Below are 19,178 nucleotides of genomic sequence, written 5' to 3' on the forward strand. Positions count from 1 at the left end.
ACGGAGATGTCTTGGCTCAGGGTGGCTTTGAGTGTTTTCCAGTCCTTTTGTCTGGAACAGGGCTTTGTTTGCTAATCTTTACTGTCTTTGAAAACATTGTTTGGTTATGGGGAAGAGCCTGTCTAGAGTCGGTTAAAATATAAACTCATAGACAATGCAAAAAGAGCTCAAGGAGAGAGGATGGCTGTCCACGTGGTATGATTTGCAGGGAAGGAGTCTAGAGCTTTAAACAAAAAAAATATACAACCTCTGCCCTAACCCCCAGAGTCCTCCCTAGTTAACATCTAACATTTCTATTGCCACACTTTAATTTCTTTAGCTAAACAAAGCCCTATCTATGCTCATGTGTGTATAACTAGGATGTTCTCTTTATCAGAAAGGACAGGTGTCTAACTCAATTATATTCAAATTGCAAGTTCAGAATCCTTTAGGTTAGGTTAGGACAGTGGATCTCAAATTTTGCTATACATCAGAATCACCTGGAGAGCTTTTTAAACCGTAGATTCCTGAACCGCACCCTGAGAGTTTCTGATTTAGCAGGTCTGGAGTCAGGCCCAAGAATTTGCATTTCTAAGTTCCCAGGTGATGCTGATGCTGCTGGTGTGTAAAACATACTTTCAGAATCACTGGATTGATGGTTCTCAGGCTTTTTTCTCCATACTCACACAGCTGGGGGAGGACACTCTCCTATCCGTTAATAGGGCATGACCAGGACACTGATCCTGGCTGCACATTAAAACCACATGGAGCTTTAAAAGAATATCAGTCAGGATTGTCCCTCAGACCAAAGAACTCAGAACGCCTGGAGGTAGGCCCCAGGCCTGGGTATTTTTTTAAAATTCCCCAAGTAATTTTTTTTTTAAAGATTTTATTTATTTATTTTCCCCCCAGAGCCCCAGTAGATAGTTGTATGTCATAGCTGCACATCCTTCTAGTTGCTGTATGTGGGACGCGGCCTCAGTATGGCCGGAGAAGCAGTGTGTCGGTGCGCGCCCGGGATCTGAACCCAGACTGCCAGCAGCGGAGCGTGCGCACTTAACCACTAAGCCATGGGGCCGGCCCCCTCAACTAATTTTAATGTGGAGCTAGAGCTGAGAACTTTTGCTAGTGTGAGATCTTCATATTTTAACACCCTTCTCCCAGGTATTTTTAATACATCCCCATGGCTTAATACTCCTTCTGCCCATTTAGTAACCAGGTTAAAAATTCCTAGGTAACAATATCCAAAAGTTAAGACCTGAGCATGATAGGTCAGGGTCACATATCTAGAACTCTTTTGTGATTATCATTTTTCTTTTTTTCTGTAATTGGATAGGAGAAGGTTAAGAAGGATAAGATAAAAAATCTTACCTTAAGATAAGATAAAAAGTAAGTAAAAAATCTAGAATCAGTAAGATAAAAAATCTAGAATAAACATGGTAATTGGTTTTTCTGTCCTTTTCTCCTGCTCCCACTTTCACCCATACACTCTCAAGTACTTGCTGATACTGGACCAGAGGGAGGGCTGAACCCCACTGGCTGAGACAGGTGACCTGTGGCACCCTGAGAACTTTTCATACATGAGGCCTTTTGACACCAAGGATGTGGACCCCAGAAACAAAGGTCTCGGTGTGTAGTACAGTGAAGGCCCTTTGGCTCCCAAAGAGACCTGGAGCCAAAGTTGTGTGACCTCTTACACTAATTGGCTCAAGATTAGATGTTGCTAGACAATGACCCTGAAACCTAAGTTTTCCATTCTATTATTAACACTCCCTAAGTGACTAAGGGTAAGGTACCTATCTTCCTGGAATTTCAAGGTTCCCCACATGTACAAGGAGGAAAACATGCTAATCTATCTACCAAAACATGCTAATCTATCTACCAGAGAGGTATTGTGAGACCAACTAACATGTTCTTACATAACCATAAAGCAAAAAAGAAAAATGCTCATACCACAGCTATATTCTTTGGATTAGAAAATACTGCCACATTTAACTTCATAATATTTCTAAGCACCTAATTCCACCTTTTTAAAAGGGAATTCTACAGTGCATAATTCTGTAACTATAACTATAATACATGTACATATAATTCAGCTTTCTGCATAACAAGCAGTCCATAAGTATTTGTTGACTAAATGATGGATGCTTAATCAATTGATTAAATGAAGGCATTTTCAAAACCAGATACACCACTAATAAATAAAATCACAAGCTCTTATTCTAAATGAATAACTCAGTGACTATTTCCTAAACTGAATTAATTACCATAGTCTACAACAACCCTGCATTAGAGATATTAAATATGTGAAATACATAATAAATTTCTAAATTAATCAATTTACTCATGGCTGGGTTTGAGGCAGCAGAAACAGAAAAAGAGACAATCATATTAATGAGAGCCAGTGCTTCTTGCTATGCTGTGACCAGAAGAATGCAGTCCCCAAACCCCCTACTCTGCTCTACTTTTTCTTGTTTTCCATAGCATTTAGCACCTTCCAACATAGTATATAATTGACTTATATATTATGTAAACAAACTGGCTCTTGGACTTCTCATCTATAAGGTGAAATATCAGTTTTCTTTAAACTTCTACATTTTTTCATATGCTCTCATACTCAGTAATCCAAGACCCTACTGGATTCCAGGGCCCAGAAAGAAGCTCATCTAAAAAATTTGCAGATTTTAGGTGACCACAGGTTTAACCTGCAAATAATATGTTTCTGAAAAAACAAAACCAATATTATAGTATGTATGGCCCACAAGAAGATAAAGAATCTAGCTCACAGAAAATAATGCTTTAATGAATTCTGCATTGGTCAGAATGAACTTAGACTATCATGTTCAGTTCTGGGCAACATTTATTATTATTATTATTACTATTATTATTATTATTACTATTATTATTTTTGATGAGGAAGATTAGCCCTGAGCTAACATTTGTGACAATCTTCCTCCATTTTGTATGGGGGATGCCACCACAGCATGGCCTGATAAGTGGTGTATAGGTCCACGCCTGGGATCCGGGCCTGCAAACCCTGGGGTGCCAAAGTAGAGTGCACAAACTTCACTACGCCACTGGGCCAGCCCCTGGGCAACATTATTTTGATGAGACAGACACAAGCTGGAGTTATCTCAAAATGGGCAGTCAGTATGGACAGCAATCTGGAAATTGTATCAGACAAAGAAAATGGAACTCACAGTGAATGTTCATTTTAAAGACTGTAAGTGCTAAAATGGGCATGATAGCTGAGAGCTCTGGTATAGAAAAGGCAGTACATATGGTCTGTCTTAGTCAGCTCAGGCTGCTATAACAAAATACCACAGACTGAGTGGCTTAAATAACAAAAATTTATTTCTCACAGTTCTGCAGGCCAGAAGTCCAAGATCAAGGTGCCAGTCTACTTAGTTTCTGGTGAGAGATCTCTTCCCGTCTTGCAGATGGCTATCTTCTCACTGTGTCCTCACATGGCCTTTCCTTGGTCCATGCAGTGGAGAGAAAGATCTCTCTCTCCTCCTCTTCTTATAAGGGCACCAGTCCTATCAGATTAGGACCCCACCCTCATAACCTCATTTAATCTTAATTACCTCCTAAAATCCCTATCTCCAAATACAGTCACATTAGGGATTAGGGCTTGAACCCACGAATTTTGAGAGGACACAATGCAGTCCATAGTCTATAGTCCTCTAAAGTAAACATATTGGGAGACATGTTGTAACTCACCGTAAGAAAACTTTCTAGCTAAAGCTGTTCAACAATGAAACCAATTGCCCACCTTCTGAAGCCGTGGCTTTCCTCTTCCTGGAGGTAGTCACTCAGTCGAAAGAACCATCTCTCAGTGACGTTGGGGAGGAGATTTCTATAATGAATGAAAGTTTAGAACAGAAGACTGCTAGGATCTCTCCAACTCAAAAATTCTACCATATTTAAACTTTTTAAATGTTGCTATTCTACTAGATTCATCCCAAATTGTCCTTCTCTCAAAAGATTGAAACCATATGTGGTTTTTTTGGCATAAGAAAAAAAGTCTAGTAAAAGGTTTAAAACAACAAAATTCAAACAATTTTGGATTAAGTAAAATTTCACAATTCTTGGTTTTGCAAAGAGCAGTGAGATGTCTATGATTCTCATCTGGATTTTGCTTGGGTTTATGATTTTGTGTGGGGTTTGGAGGAAGTGGTTTAAGTAAACTCTTAAACTGCATCCCAAACACTGCTTGTTATCAGTTTCTTAAGAAACTCAAAGAGATTAAATCTGATTCCATGAATAAGATTGGAGGTGTCTAATGTGTAAGATCATTTCAAACCTAGTCTTTGGTAGCCTTTGGTAGAAAAAGCCAAGAAAAAGAAACTAGATTAAGAAAGGAAAACAGGAATATTCTTTCACTAATTTTCTTCCAGAAATTACACGGTCTTCTACTATGACTGCCAGATGTAGTAAATTTCAATAAAAACTTTTAGTTCTGGATGAACCAGAAATACTTGGCAACCAACACTATTTATTAATTCTGAACTGTTTTACTGTGAGCTGCATTATGGCCAAAGTTTTAAAAATATGATATTTTAGCTTAATATAAAATGTTTCATATTTTTGTAACAATTAAGTCAATGAACATAAGACAAAAATGAGTTCGTTACAATAGATGCCTTACTATTTAGTAAAAGGAATTATATTGTTAAGGATGTTAAGCAAAAAAGATACCAAAGGCTATACTTATGATGCGTAGAGAATAGTTTCCATACAAATTAAAAGCAATGCTCCTAACACATATCAGTCAGGATCCAACAGTGTAAAACATCATTGATACTGATGGCTTTTTTTCTCTCTCTCTTTTAGATCCCTGGACACAGGACAAAGAAGAGATGTCCCAATTGGAACACATATTTTATTGATGAATCTTAGTTCACCGGCCTGTGCTCACTTGTAGAAAAGGGTCATTGACATGAACTCAAAGCACCCTATGTTAAGGTGATCATGTAATTTTTATGTGAAAATGACCAGGGCACTTTTGAGAGAGAAAGGAGGCATAATTACACTAGCTTAACAAGCATAAACAGGAACTATGCCAGGCAAACCAGGACATTTGGTGGCCATAGCTATAGGAGACATTGTGGTTGATGCCCCCACCTCCATTCCACTCCAAATGATTATTCTAAGATAGTGATCCTCAAAGTGTGGACTCAGATCAGCAGTACTGGCATCACAGGACAACTTGTTAGAAATGTAAATTCCAACCCCAGACCTACTGAATCATAAACTCTGAGGTAGGAGTTATCCTAATACGTGTTTTTATAAGCCCTCCAGGTGATTCCAATGCAGGGTAAAGTTTGAGATCCGCTGGTATAAGCCAATCATAATATTCCATTTCCTTCATCAGTGATGGGTTTAGGAACAGGCAGGCATAAGACCAGTTTGAGCCAATGAAATGCTAAGAGAGGCTAATTTGGGATTTCTGGGAAAGATAAATCAATCTCTCTTTTGTTGGATGTGAACAAGGAACATATTGCCTGACTGCTGAAGATGACTCTGTGAACTGTAGCGCAGTGACATGAAAAGAACCTGGCACTATTTGGCTGCTGGATCAAGCAATCCAGAAGCCCATCCAACCTCAGGACTATGTGAAAGAAATAATTTGTTGAAGCCATTTCTGTTTGCACTAGCCAAAAGTATCACACACCAGTGCTCATTCCCACTTGTTCTGAACCAACCTTTGCACTCTACCTTCTCCCACAACGCCATCCTCTCTCATATTGCTCCCTTCAAACCCCACCCCTTTTCACATAGTCAAATTCCACCCCTCCTTCAAAGTCCAATTCACTCCCTCTTTCATAAAGTCACCCTCACTGTGCCACCCCAAATTGTCTCCTCCTCTCTAAAATTCAGTTTCACTTACTTTCTGAGCCACTTATCTGTTTTTTTCATATACTGCCTTCTACTGCTTTCTCTCACGTCTAAGTGCCTTATCATGTGTAAGTATCTGACACCTGGCATTGAATGTGGCACTCCAATGATGCTCAGGAAATATTTGCTATAGATGGTGATTCCATTGGTCTATGGAGATGAGGACTTGGTCTGGTACCAGTTGCTGCCACTATTAGCAACTGCCCCCTATCCCCAGGTCACAGACATTCCTTGGCTATGACCACCACACCAAACCCTGCCTTAATTACAACCCTAATCCTACTGTGGCCTAAACTACTATGACAACTTTATGACACGTATTAGCCAGAAGTTCCAGTAGCAAAAAGATACAGGCTATCAGATAAATGCTTGGCCACCCCCACAGAACAAGACATTACTGCACTGAGGAAGGTCTATGCGGTGAGTAGGAAATGGAGTTGCCAGAACATCATTGGCACCTAACCCCTTCCTTCTCAGCATCTGTTGTTTTGGAAACTGGATACCACCAATGGGGTTGTGTTTGGCAGCAGGAAGCTGAGTGTGAGAATGTACGTGAGCCAGAGATTACTCTGGCTTCTAAGAAGACAGTATAGGTCTTTGAGGATGTCGGTTTTAGAATCGGACCACCCGGATTTGACTTTTGGTGGAGACTGCCATCTACTTAATATCTTGGGCAAGTTATTTGACTTCTCTGACTCTCAGTTTCCTTATCTGTGAAATGTGGATAACAATCATACTGACCTCATTTTCTGACATGAGAAATAAGTAAGATGATGTATGCAAAACACTTAGCATCACATCTGACACATACTAAGCACTCACAAATAGTAGTTATTGTTAGTGACTCAACCTCTCTGTTGCTCAGCACTGGCTTCCCTCCTCCCCACTTGGTTGTGGCAAGTGAGGGGCCTTACACTTCCCTGTTCATAGGCAAGACAGTGAATGAATAGTAAAGCAAGAAAAGTGGAGTCTCAAGTGCAGCTAGAGAGAGCAGGCTTGCCCTGGCCCTCTGCCTGCTCGGCAGCTGTGGTTTAGCATCTGAATGTAAAACTACCAATATCCTCCTTAGCACAACACTTCCCCATACCACCTCCTCAAGCCGCCACCCTATCACAGGTAGTCACACACAAAGTAAGGAAGTTCTGTGGTTGATATTAACTCTTTATATTTGCCCAGCACTTCATGATTTAGAAAGCCCTTTCTCATCTCTTCTCTCATTTGGCCCTCATACCATCCTTGTGCAGTAGCCAGGGACAGCCTTTGTTAGTCCCATTCTACCCATTAGGAAAGTGAAATTCAGAGTTATTATGTGACTTGCCAAAGGCTGCATAGTCAGGAAGTTACAGAGCCAAGACTCAGAGATGTTCTGATCCCAACTTAGTCATCTGCCCACCCCCTTCACAGCCCACGTGCCTTGCACATGGAATGTGGTTTTCCAAAGGAACGCATGATGTGTATGTTCTACACATAAGATTATTTCAACCAAATTGTAGAATCGTGAAAAACTTCTTCCCTTTCTTTCCAGGATCTTTTGCTTAATGTTCAAGTATGTATAAAGTTCCCAAGAAACAGAAGGGACAGGTCTGTCTTTCAGTTAGTTATCCAAAGAGTATTTATTGTCATGCCTTAATGCTAAGCAGTAACCAAATTCTATTTAACTTGAGTGTTTGCCTAAATTTCTACTTCTTACGTTTATTTATTTATTTTTAGAACCTTTCTTTTATTATTATTATCATTATTTTTGTGTGTGTGAGGAAGATCAGCCCCGAGCTAACATCCATGCCAATCTTCCTCCTTTTTTTCCCTTTTTATCCCCAAAGCCCCAGTAGTTGTATATCATAATTGCACATCCTTCTAGTTGCTGTATGTGGGACGCCGCCTCAGCATGGCCTGACAAGCGGTGCATTGGTGCACGCCCGGGATCCAAACCCGGGCCACCAGCAGCGGAGCGGGCGCACTTAACTGCTAAACCACGGGGCTGGCCCCTACTTCTTATGTTTATTAACCAAGGTTCCATATTTGACTATATATAGTAATTCTTTTCCTTCCCTTCACACTCAAGAAAGGAACCTGAAGTGCTTATGAAAATTGGAAAAAGAGGACAAAATCAAATGGAGAGATTTGGAGAGCTGGGGTCAAACCAGTGTGAATTCACTGTAAAAGGGAAGGATTCTAAACACCTGTTTGAAGTAGAGAATCTTAACAGTGTGTATTGTGTTGAGCAAGCAACTCTGGTTTAGGACAGATTGTGCAGAAGTTTTATTTTCTAATTGGCTAGGAACAAAAGATGTGGCCATCAATGAAACAGTCTTAGTCTCTGAGTCATCTATACTCACTAACTAAAAGTGGTGCAAAGAGCCTGGGCTTCAGTGCCTTACAGACCTGGCTTAGAGTCTTGGCTCTGATGTTTAGCTCTGTGACCTTGAGTAAGTTCCCAAACCTTTCTGAGCTTTGATTTCATCTGTAAAATGGGAGAGTAGTACCAACTTTCCAGGTTGGTGGGAAGGTTAAGTTACCTAATTTAAGTAGAATCTTTGGCACATAATGTGTGATTGATAAATGGTGGGTATAATTTCTTATCCTAAGCAAATAACAAGAATTATACCATGGCAATGTTTTCTAAACAATATTCTTACAGATAATACAATTTAATGATATCAGAAAAATGACAAAAATCCATTGGAGATTCTCATCCCATTCTTAAGACAGTTACTCAAGAACCTTGGTTATTTGCACACAAAAGATTCTGTATCTCCATGTGACAGGATCACTTTACGGTATAACATCAGATCCAGACTACTCCAAGTCATTCAGTCCAGTATCACATTCACTTGGGACTGTAGGTTGTCATCTCAATTCCGCCATTTACTATTTGTTTGAATGAGGGACTAACTGGAACCAGAGCGAGTCCCAATTTCCTCATCGGTAGAATAAGAAGGTTGGACATACAGTCAAATTTCTGGGGTCTCTATCAATTCTCAAAAGCTATGATGCTGGAATCTGGAAAGAATCCTGCCTTAACTACTTGGCAAATGGGAAGCAAGAACTAGAAAGGTAAAAAAATCTACCCCATCGTCACCAAGGGCACCAACTAAACAAACTGCAGTGTGTGTGTAAAATAAGATTCTGACATTTATGTTTTCATCGTTATTTTGAGACCCTAAGCCATGGATTCCTACTAAGCTATCGAAGTTAACTAGTCAATCTATAAGTCTTTCCATTAAACTTAATAGTAAACTTAATAGTAATAATAATCATAACAACAATAACACACCTTAACATTTATAAAATGTTGGTTACCTAAAGCACTTTTACATATATTGTCTTATTTAGATTTCATAATAACTTGTTGAAAAAAATTGTATTCCCATTTTACAGATAAGGAAATGGAGTTTCAGATGAGATAGGTAACCTGTGTAAAGTTATAGAGCTACTAAGTGGTAGAGCCACCTGGTCTTCAGTCCTATCATCCAGTGATTCCTTTCAGATCCATCATCATAAATAACAAACATGAAACAAACCAACATGTAACACGCATTGTGCCTGCTTCTATTTGCCTAATTTGTTGCTTCCACCAAGGCCCTGCAGAACAGAAATCAGAGCCAGCAGCCACCCACCCCTTGTGCAGTGCCTTGTACCTCTGCACATAATGTGATAACTGTGAACTTCACTTAGAGACTAACACACAAAATGTCAGGTCATCTCAGGGCACAAAAATAGCAATTAATAATTCTCTGTATTGGTCTAGTTCCCTCTCTTCTAGAATGTTAGCTTAAGAAATGTTACCATATAATTGCCTCCAAGGCAGTTTTAATGATGTGACCTGTTTCCTTAGCAGAGAAAGGCTCAAGAAGAATATTGGAACTCATTACTTGCCTCAAAGAAGAAAATATTTTGTTTGGCACAATGTCAACTGTTAATCCATAGGTTCAACCTGATTATTCTACTTAGAATAAGCACAAATGAGTTTGGACCCACAAATTCAGGATCTGAAATATTCTGGCCAAATCCTAAAGAAACTGGCCCTCTTACAAGTGAAAATTTCAACCAAATGAAAAACATCTCACATAGAGGCGATACTGTATGTCTTCAGAGACTGATGCCAGGGGCATGTTGATGGTTTTCAGAGTCATACAATGGTGGCTCCTTCCACCCATGATCTGCCATAATTCTAATTAGTTGTTTTCCCACTGTTTGGTCTTTTTACCCATGCTAGAAAGTTTCTCAGGTCATGAGGGAAAATGTGATGGTGTCTAGTTTTTCTATTGGGGGATTGTGGCAACAGGGCAAAGTGGACCAAGTGTAGCTGGAAGGTTTGAGCCTACCTTCTCCTCATTCTCTCCTCTTGCAAACCAAACCCCAGAAGCCATGCAGAGAGGGGCTTGGGGCTTGGCTGCAGCCAAGAGTAGTAGGAAGCAGCCAGGTAGCTGCCTCCTTCCAAGACTATACCCAGCCTAATTTAAAGTTAGCATACCCTCCAGCTTCATCTACTGCCAATATCTATATCCATGAGTCTATTGGGAGATTTCATTGAGCAATAAAAGCACTATGAGTATAGTCAGTAAAATGAGTTTTTAACAACATGCAAAATTGCTTACGCCATAATGGTAAATGAAGAAACAAAACAAAAAGTATATGCAAGTAAAAAATATTTTAGAAAATAAGTTTTGATTTGAAGGAAATATACCAAAATATTAACAATTCTAGGTCATAGGCGTGTGGGTGCCATGGACAACTGCTGTTTCCTGCCCAGTGTACATCCTCCTCCAGGAAATAATCCCCTGTATTTGCTTTGGGGAACCACCCTCCTCTCATTCTCAGACATGTGTCTTGGGTGAGCTACAGAGGTGGGAGCCAGTGAACTGAAGCTAATCAGCTTATCTCATTCCCCTGGCCAGGATTTGTGCATGGACATGTAACCTAATTAGAGCCAATGAAATACAAGGAGACGTTTGCTAGAGCTTTTGTGAAAGGCAAACTTTCACTCTTCTCCCACTGGAATGGTGTGGTGATGTTAGACTTTAAACTGCCACAGTCATTTTGTCACCATAGAGTGAAGTATGGTAATGACTCAGGCAACCACTGACTAGAGCCCGAGGCTCCAGCCATACCGTCGAAGCAGAGTAGAGAGAGAGAGAGAAGCCGGGCCCTTGGTGACATCATTTGAGCCATCAGACCAAAGCTTGCCTAGAGCCTCTGGACTTCTCAGAAACGTATTGTGTTATTTTGTCACTTGTAGCATAAGGAGCCCTAGTTTATACAGAAATTGATACTGACTATATTTTAAATTATAAAAGTAACTTTTTACCCTGTAATTTATGAATAGCCATTCCCGTAGCGTTTAAGAGCACAGTCTCAGGATCCAAATCCCAGAGCCTCTATGTAGTGGCAGAGACCTTGGGAAAATTGCTTCACCACTCTGAGACTCGGTTTTCCCATCTCTAAAAGAAGGATAATAATAATACCTACCTCACAGGATTGTTGTGAAAATGGATAATTAAGATATAAGGCACTTAGAAAAATGTCCAGCACATAGTAAACACAGTTTGTTATCATCACTCTGATTTTCACACAATAATCCTCACTCATAAAAACTACCGCCACGACACCCCTGATCCAGAGGGAGCAGCATGACAAAGCATTGTGGTAGAAAACATTTTTATCCCAACCTCTTTATCCATCACATTTATGACACAGCTCAAAATCATGAAAATCATGAGAAGACTTGTAAGACATGTGGTGAGGTGACAATGTGGTATCATGAAAGAGCATGATTTTGAGAGCAATCCAAACTTAAATTCCAGGCCCGTGAACAAATTTCTAGCTGTGCGGCCTTGGCCAATTGTTTAAACTCTCAGAGCTTTTGCTTTCCCATATATAAAATGGGAATGACAACATCTTCCACATTGGTTTATTGCAAAGATTAATTGGGATATAAAGTGCCTAATACAGTTGGCCAGTATCCACGAGTTCCACATCCATGGATTCAGCCACCCACGGATTGAAAGGCCTAAGATGGTTGCACCTGTTCTGAATGTGTACAGACTTTTTTTTCCTTAAACAATCCAACATAACAACTATTTACATAGCATTTACATGTATTAGGTATTCTAAGTAATCTAGAGATGATTTAAAGTATATGGGAAGATGTGCATAGGTTATATGCAAAAACTATGCATTTTATATAAGGGACTTGAGCATCCACTGATACTGGTATCCGAGGGGGTCCTGGAACCAATTCCCCCCAGCCCCTGTGGATACCAAGGGACGACTGTATAGGTAGTTAGTCACATAGCTGGCACTCAAGAAAGGGTGGCTGTTATGATTATACTTGTTTTTCAGGGATTGAAAATTTGTCTCTGCTCAGTTAGAGAAAACAGCGTAACTTATTCCTACTGGGAAAAAAATCACTTTATCCTTTTTAAAATCAAAATCACAGTCTAAATGATTTAAAATAGTTTTCTGCATTTGAGGTTGGATCATTCAGTCCATCTGTAGCTAGATGCTAGAGAAGTTTAGAGACAAACGGTTTCCTTTCGCTACCTCCTACCATTACAGGTAAACACATGAGAGCTATTGTTTATTCTTTCATTTCTTGTTCTGCCTTCATGCATGCAGAAAAAGGCAGTGTATGAAAAAACATTCATAATGATGTTAAGAGGTAAGAGGGTGAAGGAGAAATGAATGCATGAAGAAATGGTCAAAGGGAAGGAGATGTGTAGGGACACATCTGGGCATTGGTTACCCTCTTTCACACAGCTCCACAAGGCAGAACTAGAGCTGGACACAAAGAGAAGTTCAGTGCCAGGCAGCTGTTTCAGTTTTTCCCTTTATTTATCATAATAGAGAGTGTGGGCTGCCTTGAATGTCACTGGGAAATTTTCTACGTGACCTCTGAGGCTCAGTTCCCAAGTCAATCAGCCCTTGGGAAAATATTTAGTTTTAAGCTCTGGCCCCATGTTTTTTTTTTCCCCCCAAAGCCCCAGTAGATAGTTGTACGTCATAGTTGCACATCCTTCTAGTTGCTGTATGTGGGACGCGGCCTCAGCATGGCCGGAGAAGCAGTGCGCCGGTGCGCACCCAGGATCTGAACCTGGGCCACCAGTAGCGGAGCGCGCGCACTTAACCGCTAAGCCACAGGGCCGGCCCATGGCCCCATGTTTTTGAAAGCAAGGTTTCATCTGGTTGATCTCTCTCCTCTTCTCATTACCTACACAGCAGGAATCAGATTAAAGAAGCAGACACTCTTCATTCTAATTTGGGGTTTCTTACACACGACTGTCTTGGCAGATGTGAGAAGAGGGAGCATAAACTTGGGAGAGCTAAAAACTTGATTCTGGTATGTCAAGATATTTTAGTAAAGTATTCATTCAAAATTATTTTTTTTCTCTCTGCACTCCTCATTTATTAACTCTCCTCCACTGCTTTAGAAAAATTATCATAGCATTAGCAGAGAATAAAAGTGTCAATCTCTTGACTTGCAAGTTCAAAAGCCTTGGTCCAGGTATAAGACAGAAAGACTTGGGAAGAGTGTTTTCTGACCAGTTTTAATTGCCTGTGCCATTGATATCAACCTCCCACCACCCCCACCTCTAGGCTAGATAAAGACTTTCCAAGTTGGAGAGGGCAAAAGTAGAGAAATGAGTGTTAGCAAGAGAACTAGAGGTAGTGAAGATGTAAGACAGGGTCCTCCACTATGCCCCTCACTTTGAGGTTAGCTCCAAGGTGGGGAAAGATGATGGAGGCTCATGATGATGTTGAGGATCTGTAACCGTGTGAAATCCTAGAAGGCAGCAGCCTAGCAGATGTTTCCTAGCCCACAGTATTGTGACAGTAGTAAGGCAAATATGGTCACATAAAGTGCCATAGGTAGGGAAAGCCTCAGGCAGCCCCTCTGAATCTCTAGCAGACCCAGAGAGGCACAGGTGAAGAGCTCAATTGCCCCTATGCCCCCAAAAGGGCACAGAATTTAGTTGACAAAGGGCCCAAGGGGTCTAATAGTCATGACAATAAGTCATGAAAGTGGATAGTGGCATGGAATGTACATCCAGAGTCCAAGTGGAACAAGGACATCTCTACAGCTGCCTAATGTGGGGGTGAGGACACCCAAGAATCATATGGGGCTATTGTTCATCTTACCGGATGCCAGGGCATGTCAAGATTGAGGACAGAAGCCCTTTCCTACTGACCCAGAATTAGCTCACTCTGGAGGAAAAGAGGTAGAGGAGATCATCTGGAATCATTTGCATTCTTTTGCTGTGAGTTTCTCATGGTCTAGAGCAGGAAGAAGTCAGAGAAGACTTCTGGGAGAAGGAAATAACTTCTAAGATGAATACTGAAAGATGGTGATAGAGTTAAGTGAAGAAAATGAAGAAGGCAATAATAAGCCAAGGGAACAGCATAAACTATCTTTTCTTGGCATGGAAGCAGGAACAGTATATTGGAGGCTGGCCCAGGAACCATTAGCAAATTGCTAATATGACAGCCTGGAGTTGGAGGTTATATTAGAGAAAAGGATAGAGAATTAAGTAGGGATCAGGTCACTGAGGACTTTTATGACATACAAAAGGGGCTTAGGTGATGTAAAGGCATTGGCAGACCTTCAAGCAGAGTGAGATGGTTGGATTTTCAGCATTTTGCATGATGGATTTGAGGGCTTCGTTGTGGTTATTTATTGCTCCCTAACAAAACTTAGTGACTTAAAATAATAAATATTTTATCATATCTCAAAATTTTGTGGGTCAGGAATTTGGGCAGGGCTCAGCTAGGCAATTCTTCTGCTGTATGTGGCACTGATTGGCATTAAAGTAGTATTCACCTGATACATGAGCTGGTCTGGAGGTTCCAAGATGGCTTTACTCATATGCCTGGTGCCTCGGCAGCTGGGCCACTACCCCCGTCCATGTCATCTCAGCCTTCTCCATATTGTCTAACAAGGTAGCTGGACTTCTTACATGGTGGCTCAGGACTTCCAGAGACCAAGGTGAAATCTATTCTTAAAGGCTAGCCCCCAAACTGGCAGAGTCACTTTTTCTGTACTCTGTTGATCAGTATAGTATTCAAGCCTACCCAAATTCAAAAGAAGGGGAAGTAGACCTCATCTCTCCAAAGAGGAGTATCAAAGAATTTATGACCGTTTTTAATCCACCACAAGGTGTGAGCATGTGAGACTGGAGGTAGAGAGAGGTACAGAGTTCTTATACCCCCAGTTTCTGAAGTATTCATACATGAGCACTCTTGGAATGCTCTCTTAACACCTTCCTCACAGCATTATGATATTGCTATAATTGCTGCTTTATTTATGTCTCTCTCTCATTAGACTTTGAGGTGCTGAAGAACAACACGTGTCTTGTTTAGATCCATATCTCAGTGCCTGATACATAGTTGATGCTCAATAAATGTTTATGGAATAAATAAATTGAATAAATTGGACCCCTTAATTCTTGGGTCTTCAGGACACCAGAGCAGCCTCCAGTTTGATATAATTTCCTTCTCCAGATCCATATCTTCTTATTGACTTAAGAAGTGCTTGATTTGAATGAGTAAAAACAACATTCATTAGGAACATTTACATGAATAGCTTTCAACTTTTGCACGCTGCATTAGTTTTCTACTGCTGTATAACAAACTACTACAAACTTAGCAGCTTAAAACAACACACATTTATTATCTCACAGTTTCTTTGGGTCAGGAGTCTGAGCACAGCTTGACTAGGTTCTCTGCTTTGGGTCTCACAAGGCTGCTATCAAATTGTTGGCTGAGGATGCTGTCTTACCTGAGGTTTGACTGGGGCAGGATCTGTTTTGTTGGCAGAATTCAGTTCCTTGAGGTTGTAAGACTGAAAGCTTCAATTTCTCACTAGCTGTTGGCCAGAGGCCACCCTCGGTTCCTTGACACATAGATCTCTCCATATGGCAGTTCACAATATGGCAGCTTGCTTCATCAAATCCAGCAAGAGAGAGAGAAAGAGCCTCCTCACAAGACAAGCATTACAGTCTCATGTAACATAGAGGCCACAACATGGCAATTTGATTTTTCAAAGCCACAACAAAGAGACACTAGTAAGATGGGCATTATAATCTTATTTAACATAGTCAAGTACATACTTTCACACTCATGAGAAGGAAATAACACAAATAACACCAGGAAGTGAGAGGTCACAGAGTTCACCCTAAGAGTCTGTCTATCTCCTGCCTGCTTACAGCAAAATAATAATTCTCATCATTTGAAATATGAGCTAGATTAGCTTTGTTTCCAGTTTCATTTGACTCTGACACTAAATTCCATTTATTATTTGTTGATTATGGAAAATGACCAACTCCTAAAATTGTAAAGAAAAATCAGAGGACAATTTTCAGAAAATTCCAGTTATCTCAAGAAGTATATTCATTTAATTTTACCTTTTCAGTAGGCACTGCCATCTTCCCTTGAGGAGACAGACACACATTTGCCTAGCCATTATTTAATACAATTAGTACTATGTCTTTATCCAAATCCCAGGCAAGGGTATGGGAATTCTTGGCCATACAAGAATAAAAAATAAAAATATTTTCTAAAAATTCATATTGGTATTTCTCCCCTATCTGGTTTTAGTATAAGTATCAGACTTGGAGCCAAGGAATCTATTTTGTAACCGAAGAGTATTCTTTCAAATGAGGGTCAACAAAGGAAAGCCCTTGCTTCTGCACATGTTTTGTCAGAGCTAACAAGAGCAAAGAATGCTCAAACTCCTCAGGATGGTATTCTGAAGCTAGCGTGGGCTATTCCAAAGCTGCAGTCACAATACTTGATTTCCCTGTCCTATGCATGTATCCGTGAATAGGATGCACCTAAGCGCTGCTCACGCTTCTGCACTGGCCTTTCCTTCTCTGAATCCAAGCTCCCTGTGGAAGAGGGTAATGCAAGATCACTGACCAGCCCAGGGCCATTTCACCGGGTTTCCCAGAGGTCTGGAGTAACGAGAAGCTAGACTCCCTCTGCTTCAATTCACATCTGTACTTAACCTTTATACAGAGCAGTACTTATCTCATTTCAAACTCTCCTGCTCTACTATTTCATTAGAATGAAATAAAATAAGCAAGTACTAATAACATTAAGAAGTTTCTGCTAACTTCTCAATTTTAAAATGATAGCCATAAAACTATGGTGCCAGAAGTCAGAATAGTGGTCACCAGTGGCCTTCCAGTAACTAGAAGGGAGCAGGAGGGGCCTTTTGGGAGCTGGTCATATTCTGTTTCTTGATCTAGATGCAAGTTACATGGCTGTGTTCAGTTTGTGAAAAATTTTCAAGTTATACTCATAGTATGCTCATTTTTCTGAATATACATTATTCTTCAGTAAGATTTTTGAAATGGAGTCGTAATGTTGCTTAGTTTCGTTGCTATGAAATGAATTTTTCCTGTTTTCTAGCTTGGAAATTTAGTTACAACTTGATTTAAGTTCATATTTCATCGCAAACTTATTTTACTAAGTGGATTATGATGTAGCTTAAATTGCTTCATTTTTGAGACTTATATTGAATTAATTACTTTTAATTCTGTTTGGTGAATTAGATGCTATTAGGTTACAAAGGTTTTAACATATACAGAAAAGCTGTCCCCAACTCACCATTGAGTTAGTATTTAATTTTTTTAATTTTCTAAGGTATTTTAGGCTAATCATGAAAAATAGAAAACTAGGAGGCTGAACTTGGTAGGAGCAGGACGAAGAACATAGAAAGAGGAAAACTTTTACAAGAATATGGGTTGTTCTTCCTGTTAGGCAATGGGAAAAAGAGGAAAAGGATAAATACATAGTTGTCTCCTAAATTGGAGAAAAGTTAAGGATGCTCAAAAATGATGGGCTTGGTTTTTACAGGGAATAATGAAACAAGGTTCTGTACTAAGAATAAATGTTGGGGAGGGGCTGGTAGTTCAAGGAAAAGGGAAATAGGAAATAGCATTGACAAGGTAAACATGGCTGAAGGTCAAGGGCATTGAAGATACTAATAAGAGCAGTAAAATGGTTGATAAAAGGTTCTCACAGTTTAGGAAGATAAGAGAAGGTAGGAAATTACTGATAAACTCTGAGAACAAAGACTGGAGGTCACCTTGAGGACAAATTGCAGACAATGGGAGTGAGTGAGTAAGAGAGCTAGAAGGGTAGGTAGCTCTCGGTAGAGAGAGAAACTCACAATCCAAAATTTTGCAGGTGGAGCAATTTCATCCGATGACTCGATCCAAGGTGTGGTTAGATCTGTGGGTTTCTGATACAGAGTGAAGTTGAAGAACACTGGAAAAGAGAATGATGAGAAATTGTGAGGTTAGGGTGCTAATTGAGTCATTATAATGGATGCTGATGTCATTAGGTTGATGCAGGACGTGGAGATAGTTCCTAGGCAGTTTCAGAAACACCTTAGGAACAGGCAAGGAAGTAAATGGCTATCCATGTACTTCCTGGTCAGGGCCAGATTTAAACAAAATGCATGGCAGGCCAGGTTTGTCTTCCACATTTATCACCTTTGTTCCATAGCATTTTCTCCTAGCTTTGTTCACCTACTCTCAAGTAACCTCAGTGTCCTCATGTTGCCCTCTCACTATACAGGTTCCCCACCCTCCGCTTTTGAAATTTTTAAATTCCCAAATGGTCCCAAGGCATAAACTGAAAGTTCTCGATTGATATGTCACTTTTTCCCACTTATCTTTGCATTTTGACAGGGCTTTCTAATGACAAATCCTTAACTTGAAAGTGGTTATTTCAGGGCCAGTACCCTACAGAGGTGTCTGTAAGGTCATGTAATTCCAGCAGAGGGAAGAAGGGCTCTTGCTGTTCTGAAAAATCACAATATTGACTCATTTTTTTAGCCTAGGACTTTAACCATCCCCACAAAAAGAGTTTCTTAGGGGTTTGGGCCGGGCTGAGCCAATACAAAGATATCCACAAAAGGACTAACTCAGTCCTTTGCTTTCCTGACCAATGGCCAAGGCAGGTGAGTGTGCTGTGAGATATTGATCCCCTCTGTCTACTCCCTGTGCCAGAGAAATGTCATCATTTTCAATTATGCTGTGATGGAAAAAGGTTTAGGAAGCACTGACATAGTAGACATTCAATAACGATAACAGTTGACATTTATGGAGCACCTACTATGTGCCAGGCACTTCATGAATTTTAACTCATTTAATCCTCGTAGCAATCTTATTAGGTTGGTACATTATTCTCATTTCGAAGATGAAGAAACTGAGAAGACCTGCCTGAGTTCACAGATATGGGAATTAGCACCAGGATTCAAATTCCGGTAATTTGGAACCCAAAAGTACACT

Source organism: Diceros bicornis, chromosome 20 (genome assembly GCF_020826845.1).
Source record: "Diceros bicornis minor isolate mBicDic1 chromosome 20, mDicBic1.mat.cur, whole genome shotgun sequence".
Classification (NCBI taxonomy): domain Eukaryota; kingdom Metazoa; phylum Chordata; class Mammalia; order Perissodactyla; family Rhinocerotidae; genus Diceros; species Diceros bicornis.